General features: G+C 41.5%; 1 protein-coding gene and 1 pseudogene across 3 annotated transcripts in view; one reads left to right on the forward strand and one right to left on the reverse strand.

Moving 5' to 3' along the window:
• The window catches only part of LOC138253137 (solute carrier family 2, facilitated glucose transporter member 10-like), a 54,314-nt pseudogene extending 45,421 nt beyond the window's left edge, over positions 1-8,893 (forward strand).
• Positions 1-17,156, reverse strand: part of GABRB1 (gamma-aminobutyric acid type A receptor subunit beta1) — a 1,685,242-nt gene that overhangs the window by 735,165 nt on the left and 932,921 nt on the right. The window lies entirely within an intron of this gene.

The raw sequence follows: 17,156 nt of genomic DNA on the forward strand, positions 1-17,156 counted from the left end.
TGTTTTATTTTCTCAATTAAGCTGTTCTTTGTCTAGGCCAGCACTGTGTTCTTAAACAAGACATTTCTTTCACTCTATGCTTTTCTCAAGGCGGCAGAAGATAGGTTGCTGGCAAAAGTGGTACGCTTTGTCTCTAATGTTCACAAAAACATACACACTCTTCCGTGGGGATCCTTTAAATCAGCTGTTTTATTATAAAACACTACTTTGACCGATGTACGTTAGAGAGAGATTTCAGCCAGATGACCACGACTGTATGCTGATTGCTGTGTGCTTCGCTGCAGCTGCTTATGTAGACTACAGGCCTCTTGCTCAAGTATGAGGGATGATGTCTTCCCAGGGAAATCTGAAGGGCAGAATTAGAGCTTAACATGCTGTGCTCTAACATAGCCTAGGTAGAAGCTATTCTTAACGATTTTAGTGACAATATAGTAGCGTTATTTTTATGTTTCACTCTCCTTGTCACAATTTTAATCCTGTCATGCTTCATTGTCCTAGTTATTCCAATACATGTTTTAATATCTAAGATGCAAATACTTTAGTAAACCTTATTGAACTATACTCTGATTGTCCTTGCATATGTGAGACTAATTTAACTGAAAGAAACGGATGAGATTTGAGTGACCATGATTTCCCTGAGGACTCAATTGTGTCATGCGCTTGGTTGCCCAATCGTCCCTGCTCTAGGGTGAAGATGAGGCACTGCTAGTTATCCGGAACAAAACCCGGCTTAGGCTGACAGTTGTCACCTGTAGTAGGTTCAGACTCAGTGCCCCACAGTACAGGTGATTCTGCCGCCCGAATCCAGTAGTCTCATTAGGATAATGAGAACCTACGTGACAAGAGGAAGGGGCCTGGTCATTGGCTCGTACAACAGAGTGTAGGGAGGAGGTGGATGTGACAGCAAGCTAACTGTTAAGAGTAGGTGGGAAGGGCGGTGGCTGAGCAACAGCCACACACGGCTGTAATGAGAGAGCAGGGGTATGGACTTGAACAATGGATGGCAAGGAGGAAGGGGGCAGAACCAGCAAGCTTGGGTGGGGGTAGCACAATGCCAGGCCAGGCCCTCTGTCCAACTCCCACCATGCACTGCGATCTTACTTAGCATTGAAAAAAAAGCCTGCAAATTCGCTGAAAATAAACAAAGGTTACAGGGACGTTAAAGTTAGGAAATATAATTAAATAAAACCTACAAATACACTAGGTTCAGGTTTTACCCACACAACACCATAGAAATTCAGCTGCAAATTATTTCAAGTAACTATAACTCATGCCCTAAGGTAACTGTAACTCGCACCCTCATCATGCACTGCTAATTGCCCCAGATATTACATCACTCATGACATCTTCCATGACATCATTGATGATATCACTTTAACATTTGCAGTAAAATTATTGATGAGAAAACTGTGCATGTCGGGGGGAGGAAAAGTGTGACAAATACCTTCAACATTCTGACAACAGCTCCACTGCAAGGTAATAACATGGTGGAACTGATTATCTTTTTTAGTGCGTAGTCCAGCCAACAGTGGTATACTTAATTAAAGCAGGTTGAAGACATTATTTTACTGCCCAACTGTTCTAATTACCAAATTATCTACAGACCTTCAGTGTTGTCAGTGTACGAGTCCATGGCTGCTTATAAGATGGTACACAGAAAATAAGCTGTGTTATAAAAAGAGTGATTATTTATTCAGAAAGCATTGTATTTTTGGAATGTAAATTCTAGTAATGCTTTTGGTGACCCAGACGTCAGCAAAAGGTGACAATGTATGTCTCATGTGGTGATAATTTGTGTCTCATGTTTGACAGCCTAACCTAGAAAGCTGCACTGACACATATTTTAAATGTGCTCATGTTTCCAATTGTTAATGGTCACAATTGTGCCTTCCTTATTGAACAATATGTTATTGAAATGAAAATTATGTTAAAGGATATTTTAGACACTAGACTAATCCCTAGTAGCAAAACGAATTTGGGTTTTTAATGTTTAATGTGTGATTTATGAGTATGAAGTTATGAACAAAAATAAGTAATTGCACTTCTCTGCCACACTTACTGAATTGTACTGACAAAAGTAAAATGTATTGCTCATACTAACAAAATATCAAAATAAATGAGTCTTAAGTTTATATTTCATATGCTTTATTGAATCGCAATGATTAATTGTAATGTAAATGATTTTTCTTGTGTTAACTTAACTTAGGCCTGCAGAAATTGTATTTTCAGTCATGTAGAAGTAATGAATCATTGTTCTATCTAAAAGTGAGTTTTTCTCTAGGTTCCCATGAGAATCTTTACACATTGCGATAGGTTCTTTCTTTAATTGCACAGAGACTTTTAGTATAGCAACCTTGGAAAGTAACATCTAGGCCTTTGGACTCAACATGAAGTAATTTGTTTTGATTGATATATGAATTAAGACAGAACTGAGATGATACCATTGTAAACCCTGGGAATAAATTGAACTGTTGTGAAGGAATACAATTGTTTCCACTGTTTGGAGTCACATGGTAAGATGAGATGTTCTCAGGCTAGACCTGGGAAACTGACGGACTGTTGCAACCTGAAGTTTTATTGATGCCCCTTTTGTGTCACATTATTCCATTAAACGGAGAAATAAAATTAAATTATGTGTTTTGTATTAGTGATGGACATTAAATGTTTGGTCAGTTCTTTCTGCACCTTTCCTAATGATGCTTCTGACTTTATCTGCTGCCCATCTAGATGCTTTGCTGATGAAGAACACTTGAATGCAGTCCCTAAGAGAGGTATATCGCTCACAGCTGATTGCCCTTGCCCCTTGACATATCCCTTTCTCTAGAATAGAATCTATCATGCTGATACTCACTCTTTTTATTTTCCTAGCTAGTATTCCGTCATCCAAGATGTATTTCGCAAATTATTTTTGTCCTTTTTAGGGTCGAGCGCACAAAGTGCTCTATCCCTGTTGTTATATCTATACGGACTTATAACCACGCACATCAGTTAGTTAGTAGGTGGGCTTGCCATTTAAAATTCGCTTGCATTGATTAATGAAAGGCATGAATAGGCCATGCTTTTTCCGGTGTTCAGCCCTCCTTGAGCACACGAGCCAACTACTGAAAACATACAAGGCTCCATGTTTTGCGTTTGGTTTCTGGGCTTGTTTTTCAATTTATTTCGTATGTAGCGCGATCTCGCTGGGCAGTAGTCGAGCACTTTGCATGACATCGACCCTGTTACATAGATAATTGCACTTTTACCATTTACATGGATAATTGCACTTGGCCGTTACATGGATAATTGCCCTTTTGCCAATACTTTTCACCGCGAGCAAACTTCTGTTTCCTTTTCTTAACTTTGTCAATCACTGTTATTATAAAACAGCAACGCTGGTACCTGTCTAAAGAGGCCTTGTAATTCTACTATAGAAGCTCTCATGCACTTTTTGTTTATTTAATTAACTCTTCCCCAGCTCATGTCAGATCAGCTGCTCTAATATAATTATTTTAAGGCCAGATTAAAGGGCACGTCTCTCTCTGCTGCATTCCTTTTTTCTTCAATCTGGTTGAAGTATGCCAGATTGGCTGTGCTGCTCTTAGCTTTAGTGTTTTGTAATGGTATTTCACAATATCTGTTTTAGAAGTAAATCTGTGTCACAACCTGTCTAACAAGAAAAGTGCCCTGTCGCTGTACGCACCAACTTATCTTCCAACTTGTGACCTAAAACTTATATGTTGGTTTCCTTCAGATATCAACCTTTTGGGATCTTTGCAAAATCGGTTAGTGTTCCTAACAAATTAAATGGATCCCCTTCAGTCAATATTCGCACATTTCATCTAATTATCTGAAATCTCCTTAGAAGAAGAGATTGTTAAGTCGTTGAATAACAATGGGTGAGTGTTTGATTTTTATTTTGAAGGTAATTGCTCATAAACTGTAATAATTTTACCTCATTACAATTTAATATTTTACTTTTTGATAGTTAATACTGACACTTGGTGGGCATGTCGAACTGCAACTGCTGCCACTTTTTTCTTTTTAAATTGGGGTTTTTGTTGGGGAGGTTTATCTTCCTTTTTAACAGAAACCTCTGTCAAGCGTTGTGATTCCTGTCTCGGTTTCACAAACTCTGTTCTTCACTCTGACCGCCCACCTCTCTCACTGCATGTTTCAGATGAGTGCTGAAAGGAACGAGATTGGCGTGTATCAATATATTGATATCTGTCAGGCGTTTTTATATTATCTCTAATTCTGAGATTATTTCTATTCTGTTGGGTCTCCTTGCACGGAGATTCTCCCCTTTCTTTTTTGGGAGTTTGTTGTTTTTTATCCCAGCTTTTCTTATTACCCTCAGGTGCTTGCTTAGAAAAATCTTTATTTGATTTACCCTGAAGTTGTGGTTTTGTTGGTCTGGCCCTCAGACTATCTCGACCAATATTAGAGTAGGTCTACACGATAATCTTTGGCAGCTCACGTTCTTGATACTGTTGAGGAACATCCCAGAGCTGCATATGCACCGCTAGTGCGACCGCTTCCCCTTTAAGGTTTCTCAAAATGATTGAGGACACTGTGGCAAATTTGGCCATTAATTGTATCCCCAAATCCAGGGCTGGGGCAGCCTCGTATTCATCTTGAATCTGTTTCAACACTTCCGGTAAGTTGGCAAGTGTTGGTGTACCATGTGTGGTAGTATAGAGCGCAGCAAATACCGTGCCTCATGTATTACAGTTATCTATTGTGGGAACCAACCCAAATGGCAAGCACACTGTTAGTATTCTATGTTTATCCTGAGGTCCCGTATGTGGAAATACTGCTTCCAGTGCATTTATTTTTTGAGCTAACAAAAATGGAATTTCTTCTCGTTTGGCGGGTACCTTACCCATGATCTAATGTACAGTTGCAGGGTTAATGCCTGGCATCACTGCATGTTGTTGCACTGGAGCAGCTTGTGCTGGGTTGGTATTTAATGTGTGCATTACACACTGTACTAGTCGTCTGTATATTTCTGTCAATTCAATGTATAAGCAACGGACTTCAGCTACTGCAGGATGCAGTGTGTAAGTGGCCAATAAAGGCCAGGTAGGAACATCATTAATAAGAGGACCTAACCTAATGGGTACAATTGTATGGGGTAGGGTGCCATCAAGCCAATTATTATGTTCTTGATAAGATAAAGGTATTTCTAAATATGCGTATGCTCTGTATTGTCCAGGTATGTTTGCAGGTGAATAGTGATGAAATGTGTTCACGTTCCCATCAACTGCTGGAAATGTGACCCAAGAATAGAAGAGTTCTGTTCTATAAGCTGCATGTGCGTCCACCACAAATGTGACTTGGCTCCCCTGGGCCATTAGGCCATTTGCCAATAACTGTGCAGTCAGGGGTTGTCTCATATTGACTGCAATTGCTACTTGCTGCGGATTCGCAGATTAGATGGTAAATTTGTTCAGAGATAAGCACACCAAATGGGGATTTTCCTTCTAGGGTTCAAGCTTGAACAACCTTCAACGTCAGATAGGTGACTGCAGCCTTGAAAGAGGCACAGACTGAGCGAGAATGTCTTGTTTGAGAACGTAGTGCTGGCCTAGGCAAAAACAGCTAGATAGAGAGAAATAAAACAAGACAGCAAAAGTGGCTATTGTAAGAATAATAAACGCAGCTGAAGAAAAGATATCTAGGTGAAAGTGCACAGCGGCAGGCCTAGTATGCTAAAATAACGTGCAAAAAGCTATAACTAAAATGGCTACATAACACTGCTATGCTTTCTAAAGACAGGCTCAGCTTTCATTTGCTTTGTGGGTCATCGAATACCAAGAGAAGTCATATACAGTTAGCAAGTGACTTTTAAGCACTGTTCCGTTTTGATTAGTCGGCCAATTAAAAAAATGGAAAAGTTGTATTTTTAGAATGGACTATTTCATCTTCTTCTTTAGTTATAAGTGAACAATTAATTCTTAACCACTGGGATCTCCTCTGGGTCGCATTGTATTCCATTGAATTTAGCTCATCAGTGCCATTACACAAAAGGGATTCTATGACTCAGTCTGATTAGGATGACAATGAAAGGAAGTCCACTTCTAATAGCGAGTCGTAATGACACGAATCACTGTTTTTCACCACAATTATAAATAATGACCTGCCTAATTTTTTTCATTAGGCATCTATTTTTTTTTAGACGTTTTCCAAATAGGCAGTTTTTATTGCAACCTCTTTGTGCGTAGATTACTTACCTGTTGGCAAACCAACTGGTGAGTAATTTGAACATTGTTTGTCAGAAGTCATAATATTTCAATCCAATTCAATTATATACCTGTTCATGTCAGGGTTATTCGCACTTCTTCATCTGAGTTATTAAATATTGCTTTTACAACATGAACAGCTTAGAAAATGATTCTAAATCTATCAACCTTTATGTCATACATTGCCTCAATACTCAGATACACCTTAATCTGCACAAAGGTCTATTGTGTCCTCATCAAGTTTTAGCTTGTCTAATACATGTGCAGAAATTATTGGAAGAACCCCTGTCCTGCTGCTTCTGATCATAATCTCCTATCCTATGACTCCAACTCTCTTGCCCGGCTCTTTTGACTGCACAAGTACTCCCAGTACAAAATCTCCTCAACCTGGGAGTCACATTCACCTTTTAATTTTCTTTCATGCTCCAAATCAGCACCTCAGCAAATTCTAACTTTCACACAATCATGCAGTTAACCTCTCCCATCTATTCACTGGATCCTCACTAATCTCTACATGGTCATGATCCTAGGTAGTTGATATCATATATTTGTCCAATGGAGATCCAGAAGGACTGGATCCATGCAAGCTGTACAGAACAACATCTGACTACATCTGACTACATATATTAATTACTTTAAATTAAATGTGTGTAAATGTTTCTTATCAAGATTTCCATAAACTCTGCCATGGATTCACTGCTCTTATATGTCATTTGGACACATCTCTTATTGACTATTCTTATCTTTTCAACTGACAGATGTCAACATTTCACTCCTGAAAACGTGCTCCCCCTACCTCATATATAAGATATACGTAGTGCTTAATTTACACAAGAATAAGTGCCGGAGCCAATGCTCTGCTCAAAAGCTCGCGGCTGGTGAAGTAAAATGTCAGCACACCCAGTACCAAGGCTAGTAGTCCTAAATCCACCTCATGCCTCTTTAGTCCAGCACAGATACATCCAGACCTTTAATCTCACTTCTGCAGCTTCCTGCTTTCTACCTTTGCAATGGATTTTCGTCTTTCTTTTGGATTTGTGTGTGTTTTCTATTAATTAAACTCAGTAAATAACTGATGTGGACAAATAAGTCATGGCCCCAAAAAATAAATGCTGTGCCCCCACTGGCAACCACTGGCTCAGGTTAAGCACTGGGAACACATGAATTAAGAGGAAGATTTGAAAGCACCCACTGCATCTTCTTGCAGATTTGCCAATATAGCAAATTTATAAACTTCTGAAAATCCCTCTCTGCAACTAAACTCCTTGCAGTTTTACCAAGCAGGTAAAACATATCTGTTCCTCTTGGTTTACTAACCTCAAAATATTAACTTGCCACTATAGTTTGAAGGGGGATTATAGAGAATTGTGTCACCATAGACTTTGCTACCCAACAGCACCATTAAACAAAGGGACATTCTAGAACCCTTTAATGGGCAATTGCTCCACTTGTAGTGTTGGTTTGAGGAGACAAGCTTTCTTATTTTCATTTGTTAAGCCCCTTTAATAGCTTTGCTCTCCTGTTCTTCTTACCTTCCTTTACCTCCTCCCAAAAGCAGTGACAGGAGGGCTATAGAACACTGGAAGTAAATGAGAACCAAATACCATCCTTCAATTCAGATGATATGTGATGACTCCAATTGCTATTGCAAAATTCGTTTTGAAAACTTAACTCCTATTTAACTTGTCTTTTAGGGCCTGGTGTGCGAGTTCTGCTGTTGTCCACAGATGTTTCGCTGCTTGGTTTGATTTTTTTTGGATACGAGCTTGGGATCATTTCCGGGGCCCTGCTTCAGCTTCAGACAGATGTTTACCTCAGATGCTTCGAGCAAGAGATTCTTGTAGGTGTAATTGGTAAGGTTTGCCGTATCCATCTGATCCATAGCATGCTCTATCTGTGTTTCTAACATTGTGGGTCCTTATCAAAGTGGCATGCTGGTGTCCCTTTATAAAACGGGCATTACAATTGGTATTTTACTCTTGTATGCATTGAATTATTTCTTATCGGATGTAAAGGAGGGATGGAAATATATGTTTTTATTGGCTATTGTGCCAGCAGCTATTCAGTTTTTCAGTATCCTCTTCCTCCCATCTCATCTTCCAAAATTAAACAAGCAGGACCAAGAAACACATAAGGGCCTTATTCCACTACAGAACATTAAAGAAACCAAGGAATCTAACTGTGAACTCAATTGTGAATGTCAATATACATGCATTGACCTTTTCTGTTCTCGGGATAACACGAGGATGAGAACTTTAGTTGGGCTTGGTCAGCCCTCTTTCAGCAGCTAACTGGCCAGCCCAATGTCCTTTACTATGCATCAATGATATTTAGCTCTGTGGGTTTCTGATTCTTCAGTCATTTTGGCACCCGTTGGGCTTGGTGTGATGAAAGTTATTTCCACCTTGGTCACAATGGGATTTTCTGACAAAGCTGGAAGAAGAACCCTGCTGCTTGCTGAATGTGCTGTGATGTCAGTATTAGTCAGTGGGATTGTTTTAGCAAGTTTCAGAATTTCACTGGAATCTCGCAACAGCTGCAACAACATCACAAAATCAAACCTTTCACTGAATATGGTGAATGCATCTACTATACTGGTTTCCATTGACTCCCCAGTGCAGACCATTACTCTTCCTCCGTATTGCAGTAAATGGATCATATGCCCCTAACACAGAGGTCATCAACACTGAAAATGTAATGTTGTTTGTAAACCTTTCTTACTCTCAAACTGGATCCTTATGAGCTTGAGGAAAAGAAAGCCTTGTTTTCATTCCACGTCCATAACAATTGAAAGAAAGAAAGCATTACTGTATGCAAATGTGTCAATATTGAGGTTTGTCAGTGAAAAAACGTGTAGGCATGAATGCCCATCTCTTTGGTTTGGCCTACATGACCGCTCCAGCTGTCTGGTTCTGAAAGACCTATTGTGGGCTAACTAAAAACGTAGGCCAATATTTATACTTTTTTTGCGTTGCATTTGTGTCATTTTTTGATGCAAAAGAGGTGTAAAGTTACAAAATATAATTGTATTTTGTATGTTTGCGCTGCTTTTGCATAAAAAAATGATGCAAATGCGGTGCAAAAAAAGTATAAATATGGGCCTTACAGCTCATCGACTGCTCACCAGTGGTGTGCTTTGATGTCACTATTATTTGCTTGCTTCTTATTTAATAGACTTCCTTGTCCCCTTTTGCTTGGCTACTTGTATCGTTCCACTCCTCACTTTTAAGTAGCTTATTTTTTCTTGTAGGTTAAGCACTCTGATTGAATGTGTTTTCCAGCTCTCACCTTCATGTGCTTTTTCTCCTCTCATACCTGCTGTGTTCCGTGTTGCTTTCTACCTCATTTGATCCCCCAGTTCCCAGAGGTTTCTCTCTCCCATGTTTGTATTTTCCCCCTCAAAACAGCCTGCACTCCGTGCTGCAATCTCCCTTGTGTGCTTCTCCCTATAAAACAATTTTGCAACCTTACGCTGCCTGTTGTTTACCCCCTGTAAATTCCCTGATCTGTGTAGCTCTGACGGTCATGGTTTTCTCCCTCTGAAAATTTGCTCGCCCCAAAGTTCCATGTTGTTGTCTCCCTGCTCTGCCATACACCTTTGGCCCAGTGCTTCGTGTTGCTCTCTCCCACGTGTGTTTTCCCCACCCCCGCTGTGTGTTGCTCTCTTCATCGTGTGCTCTCTCCAGGAAAACATCCTCCACTCTCTGTGTTGCTTTCTCCATTCTCCATTTCCACCATCCGCTCTCCCCGATGCACCCCTCATACACTCTCCAAACAGCATTGTCAGAATCAATAGGTCCAAAGTCGTGTCCTAGAGGCTTTGCAAATGCTTTTTTAAAATAAATTCTGTAGCATACTTGCTATTTGGTTGTGTAGCAGATTAAACACAGCTACTTAGGGTGTGATGAGCATGAAAGCCTGTCAGAAGCTTTAAAGAAGCTCTCGTCATATATGTCATGCGGGGCCCTCTAGTTTTCTGGTAGCATGAGCACCTCATCCAACACATTTCAAGGCAGCTCAAGCATACGACGTTCCCTTTTGGCAAATGGCATGATCTTCCTCATCATGACTATATCCCAACACAGGCTTATCCGGCTGTTGTGATATATTAATACATGTAGCAGCATTAGCGCAGGTCTTGAAAAAGGCAGCACCTTAGGCTAGCATCCCCTGCTACTACCCCATTGCAATGGTTTTGCCAGCAGGTTGCAACCAGATTGCCCCTCCAAGCATCATATTCACCTCATTGACAGTGCAAGGGGCAATGAAGTGCCACATCATCTACGGCACCGGAAATACTTGCATTGACAGTGATCCTACTCAAAAGTGAAACAGCCCCATCTCCCCCTCAAAGGGTGTAAAGCTGGCCCTTGCTTTGCAAGGCCGAGGGCGGGGAGGCTCCTCGTACACGTACATTTTTGAGATGAGCCCATTATTGTGTATTTTGCGACTGCCTACACTAGCTTTTCTCAATACCCCATACCCATAAAACAGATAGAAACCGCCTTAAACAATGTCTGTTGTTCTATCCTTCCAACGTTGTAACCAGTGGAAACAGTATTGACTCTGCCATCAGAAATATGGCAGTTTCCCAGACTCTAAATACTGTAGAGTGGGTGGGATGTGAATTTGGGAACGGTATACTCAGCACATTTTAAGTATCCTCCAAACTCCGAATACACCACCAGGTTTAGGACTTTATGTTTAAAGCAAAGCTCTCGATTCATGTTCTTTCTCAAACCTTCAATTGAGTGAAGATATAATCAATTAAACTGAGTAGTTTAAGGTCCAGTCAAAAAAAGGAAAATGTTGTATTGTCAGTTACCTCTTGTGAATGCGTATTGGAATGTGAGGGTCTAATCTCTTTTGAGAACACAACATTTTAATATATACAATATTATGTATAGCATAGTTTAACATAGTTCTAATGTGTTTCTCAGTTTCTTCTACAGCACCTTAGATCACTGGCAACTTTCAGACAAAAATTAAGCTTATATTACTGAGTGATGTGGGCTGTCACTGATCTCAGCCATGTGCAGTGCTGGTTCCCAGATGCGACAAACCGTCTGTAGATTAACCAAATCATTGTACAGATTCAGGTTAGAAGGGGCTGATCTACATTGTGAGACCATGCAGAGAGGGCCATTGCACAAGGGAGCTTGAGCCCATGTCTGCATAGAACATGAAAGTAAGTCTAAGGTTAAGTGTGAGTTTAACAAAAGGTTTGAACATCCATCCATCCTTCCATCCTTTTTGTTATAGCACCATCACATATGTTTAAAAAAAAACTCAATTTCGTTTAAAAAGATCAGGAGGCCCTTTCAACAGAATGCAACTTGATTTCATTGAAACGTCTGTGTGTAATGGATTTAGAAGTGTTTTGGTTGTGGTGTGTGTTTTCTCACATTGGGTCAAGGCTTACCCAACTTGCAGGAATGATAGCTTCACAGTTGCAAAGTTGCTTCTGAGGGAATTGATACCTCGATTTGGCTTTCCGACTTCTCTGGAATCAGACAGAGGAACTCATTTCAATAAAGAGATCATAAAATTGTTATGTGCGGCTTTACAAATTGAGCAAAGATTGCACTGCAGTTACAGACCAGAAGATTTTGGATTAGTTGAGCAAATGAATTGAACACTGGTCTTGACTGGCAAAAGTGTGTGCATCTGCAACGTTGAAATTGCCGGACGCATTGCCTCTTGTCCTGATGAGCATGCACAGCACACCCAACAAAAAGACAGGCTTGTCCCCTCACAGGATCATTACGGGGCATGATATGAGATTGCCAGCTGTGCCCACAAATGCGCTTGTGAACATTACAGTTGACTTGGTACTTGATTACTGCAAAGGAATAGCTGATGTGGTTTGCTCTTTGTCTCACCAGGTTAGAGAAGCAGCTGTTCAACCACAACAAGAACTGTGCCATGACCTGAGTCCTAGAAACTGGGTTCTGGTGAAGAAGCATGTAAGAAATCCAAGCTTAGAGCCGGATTGGAAAGGGCTGTTCCAAATTGTCCGAGTTACAACAGCTGCTGTGAAGTGTGTTGGTCTACCAAACTGAGTACAGGTGAGCCACACACGCAAAGTTCCAAGCCCTCTTGATGATACAGTGCCTGTTCCTCAAGGGTCGGTTACAGCAAAAGAGGGGGTCCAGGTTATCCAAGCAGTGCTGAATGGACAAGTGGCTATCGCAGAGAATGCACAGTCTGGCGGAAATCTGATCATGTCAAAAGCAATCAAAGGTGCAGGAGTGTTGACTCAGAAACAGTTGACTCTTGCTAGCTAGCTCACAAAATGCTCAAATCCAAGTTGTGCCTGAAAAAAGAATAGTGTTTGGAGACCAGCAGCTCACGAAAAGTCCAGACCCAATGATAAATGTACCTTCTGCTATTGCTGAAGTACCTGAAGATTCAGATCAAAGTGACAGTGATATCGAAGGTCGTGTAGCAAGGAGGTCATAAAGAAAGAAAGTGCCCAGTCTAAAATATTGAGCTCCTGAAAGCACTTATTATGCAGCAGATGACTTTATAAATAAGCTCAACAAATTTGAGAAGATACCTTTTTGATTTTGGGGTTTTTGCTTTGATCACATAAAAAAGACGCTGTAAATTAAGTTAGAGCCTCTTTTGCATTTTTGATTGTTGATTTTTGTTTTTTTAATTCAATATTTTTGATCTGAGTCTAGGCAAGTCATGAAACACGATCAAGGTAAAAGGAGTAAACGCAAGTATGTGTGTGTTTGATTAGCAACAGTATGTGTGGTTTTGAGCATTTTATTGATAGTTGGATGGAGTCTGCTTGTCAAAGAGGAGATTGAGAGCAGAACTACACCTTCAGAATGAGATCCCCTTTATGAGGATGAGAGGTTGTTACACACTGATGATCCTAAGGTAGATTTGACATTTAATGTGTATTATAAATTATCGTGTGAGTATATTGAAACTATGGAAGTGGTTGATTGTTATGTTTGCACCCAGATCCCTTCATCAGTTCAGAAAGGAATCACTTATAACAGCTTGCCACTGACATGTGGAATTTCTTGTAGCCTGTTACTAACACAGCTGTATGACCAGGAGTATTTCTAATACTTATATTACTATTGTGACCTACTGTTTTCTCTTGTGCCTATTAGTCAGCACCTGAGTATTGTGGTTAAAACTAAAAACATTGACATTGTGGAGATTTTTTTAAACTGACCCTGACTTTTGGAACTGCGTATGCACACAAGAACCATTTAACGTGTATTCTTACATAAGTAGAAAAGGAGTTAATTGGACATGTAGATAAAAGAAGGAAAGCAATGAAAGCCAAGATAGAAAAAGGAGTCGTTTTACAAGACTGGCAAAAAGACCTTTGACATGCTTCAGGTAGCAGTGGCCAAGGATACCTAGCTTTAGACTGGCAACACGTATGGAAATTATGTATACCTAGACCTAAGTCAAAGACAGTCACACATTTTGTAGGTACTAGTGAATGTAGATATGCATTTCTGTTTATGAGAGTTTGGACTTTTATGTTGAATGACAAGATCCTGCCATACAAGGTGTTTATTTCATTGGTGTAAAGAAATGCCTATTACAAACTGCTGAAAGGTTGGGATTTTACATGTTACCTGGGAGTGGTATTTCTGAAAATGTATCATGTGGATAATTTTGACAACCTGGTCTGGAAGAGAAACTGGATTACAGAGTTAGCAGAGGAGCTAGCGCAGCAGAGATTACAAGAGATATTTTTGGTACCATCATTCCATCAAGATTAGGAAATCATCCACCAAAGCAGATATCTACTGATTATGCTGGACCTATGTTATTAATGGATATAGAGTTGGTTGCTGTGAAATCAATTGTTTTGCAGAATCATCTTGTGTTAGATTTCTTACTTGCAAAAGAGAGTGGAGTCTGTAAAGTTTTACATGTGCAACATTGTTGCACTTATATCCCAGACAATAGCAAGGAGAAAAGGAAGTTTATCTCTAACATCACAAACCTGAAAAATGACCTGAGAGAATTGAACAGCACCGGTGCATGGGAGGCAATAGGCAATGGTTCTTCAAATGTTGGAAAATGGTTTGGAAACGTGGGAAAGGGAGAAGTGGGAATGATCTTGAAATCAGTGTTGATTGTGGCTGTGTGTGCCTTAATTTTACTTGGATTATACAATCTATACAAAATGTGGAAAATAAAGAGCTAAGAGTAGGCAGAGGAGCGATAAGCTTGCATGTTTTTCTGTGTCCCAGATAATTTGATTAATGATGTCTGATTCTTCCTGAATGCCTAATTGTGTTTGTGCTAACTCATTTGAACTTTTTTCACTGCTCTGGGCAGCCTATGGTGATCATATATCTTGACAAATTGATTTTGCGCATTGTCATTGTAGAAGGCTGGCTTGGTTTGTAGTGGGTACCTAAGGTACTTACACCTTATACCAGGTCCAGTTATCTCTTATTAGTGAAATGTAGGCAGTGCCTTGAAGCCAGGCTCTCTAGGGGTAGCTGTAGCTGAGCAGCCAAGGCTTATCTAGGAGACATGCAAAGCTCATGTAATACCACTGTAGTCGCCCTGTACTCACACACATGAAAGAAAATACTCAGTGTTGCAAAAATAAAGGTACTTTATTTTGGTGACACAAATGCCAAAAATACCATAAAGACTATCCCCCCTTAGGAGGTAAGTAATACACAAATTGTATGCACTAGTATGCAAAAACAGGTGTAAAAACTGTTGGAAAACAGTGCAATTAGTGAAAATCACAATAGTTAGAAATGGACCTGGGGGAACACAAACCAAATACTAAGAAAGTGCGAGTGTCCATTTCCCACCTAGGCAAGTGTCGTGTGAAGATGGGCGCTGGGAGTATTAGAAAACACCAAAGGTAAGTAATAGAACCCACCCTAGAGCCCAGGAAAGCAGGAGTAATTTACAGTAACTTTCCCAGAACACACAAGAACACGAGAAAGAAGATTATGCAAGAACCAGAAGAGACTTCAAGACACCAACAGTGGATTCTTGGACCTTAAGACCAGTGGAAGAAGGGGGCCAAGTCCAAGAAGCACAGAAGAGTCCAGGGAGAACAGGGGACCCTGCTAACCCGGATGAAGGTGCAAAAGTGGAACCACCGGTGAAGAACAACAGTCAGTATTGCACCCAAGAAGATGGATGCGGGGTCCTGGTTGGTGCAGGTGATGTCCCAAGCCGGATGGAAGATTGCAGTCTGGCTTGCGTCGCTGGATTCCACTAACAAGCTTTGGCACATGCAAACCTTGCAGTCAGCGGAAAATGGCACTGCCCGGGACCAGGAGGGACCTGGTGGACTTTACCCAGGAGGGGGAGCCAGAGGGGGCTCTCAGCAACTCAAAGAGCCCATAGAAGACCATGCAGTGTGCACAGGAGTCACACAGCATGGGGACAAAGGAGATGCAAATGGAGGCCCATACAGCCGGAACTTCACAGTGCATGAGAACCTTGTGGAAGGATGCCAACAAGCCTTGGCAACTGCAAGTTGGGGGTTCAGTCTTGCGTGGGAAGGCAAGCTCTTACCTCCACCAAAGTTGGACAGTAGGACGTCAGGACCGTCAGGACCACTTCAGTCCACCACCCGTGATGCTGGATCCAAGCAGCTCATCAGGAGAGGGGACCCACACAGTCGGTCATCGTTGTAGAGAGGTGCCTGCTGAAGCAGGGGAGTGACTCCTTCACTCCAAGGGAGATTCCTTCATTCTTCTGGTGCAGACTGATGACAGGCTGTCGTCTGACGATGCACGACCTGGAAACAATTGCAGTTGCTGACAGGAGCTAAAGATACAATGTTGCAGAAGTCGTCTTTGCTTCTATGTTGCAGTTTGTAGAGTTCCTGGAGGGTCCAGATACAGGTTCTTTGGTGAGAAGGTGAAGTAAAGGATGCAGAGGATTCCTGCTGGAGTCTTGCAATCTGAATATAAAAAAATCACTCAAAAGAGAGACCCTAAATAGCTCTGAAAGGGGGATTGGTCATCTAAACAAGTAAGCACCTATCAGGGGAAGGTTCTGATGTCACCTGCCACTCAGATGATCCCAGAGTTCTCTGCCAACTTGGAATCCATGATGGCAAAACACAGGAACCCTCTGGAGGAACTCTGAGCACCACCCCTGGGGTGGTGATGGACAGGGGAGTGGTCACTTCCCTTTCCTTTGTCCAGTTTTGCGTCAGAGCAGGGACTGGGGGTCCCTGAGCTGGTGTAGTCTAGATTATGCAAGGAGGGCAGAAATGTGCCCTTCAGAGAATTTCAGGTGGCTTGGGGAGGCTACCCCTCCCAAGCCTGTAACACCTATTTCCAAGGGTAGAGGGTGTAACACTCCTCTCCCAAAGGAAATGCTTTGTTCTGCCTTCCTGGGCTCAAGCTGCTTGAGCAACAGGAGGGCAGAAACCTGTCTGAAAGGCAGCAGCATCTGGGGTTGCCTGGAAAACCTCAGAAGGCTGTAATGGCCCAAAAGCATGGGGGTATGATTCCTACATGTTTGATACCAAACATGCCTATGTTCAGAGTTACCAATACGTAGCTGGACATAGGTAGCGACCTATGTCCAGTACGTGTGTAAAATCACGTCACTGCACCCACAAAGTCAGGGAAAATGGTCCTAGAGGTTGTGGGAGCACCTCAGTGCAGGGGTGCCCTCGCACACAGGTACTCTGCACCCTGCCCTCAGAGCTGGAGGGCCTGCTATAGGAGTGACTTATACGTAACCTGGTGCAGTGTAAATGGCAGTGAAAGGGTGCACGCACCTTTTCACGCAGGCTGCGATGGCCGTCCTGCAGAGGCCTTTGCACAGGCTCCCTATGGGTGGCAAAAGATATGCTGCAGCCCATAGGGATCCCCTGGAACCCCAATGCCCTGGGTACCTAAGTACCATACACTAGGGACTTATAAAGGGGCACCAGTATACTAATTGTGGGTG

Source organism: Pleurodeles waltl, chromosome 1_2 (assembly GCF_031143425.1).
Source record: "Pleurodeles waltl isolate 20211129_DDA chromosome 1_2, aPleWal1.hap1.20221129, whole genome shotgun sequence".
NCBI classification, from domain to species: domain Eukaryota; kingdom Metazoa; phylum Chordata; class Amphibia; order Caudata; family Salamandridae; genus Pleurodeles; species Pleurodeles waltl.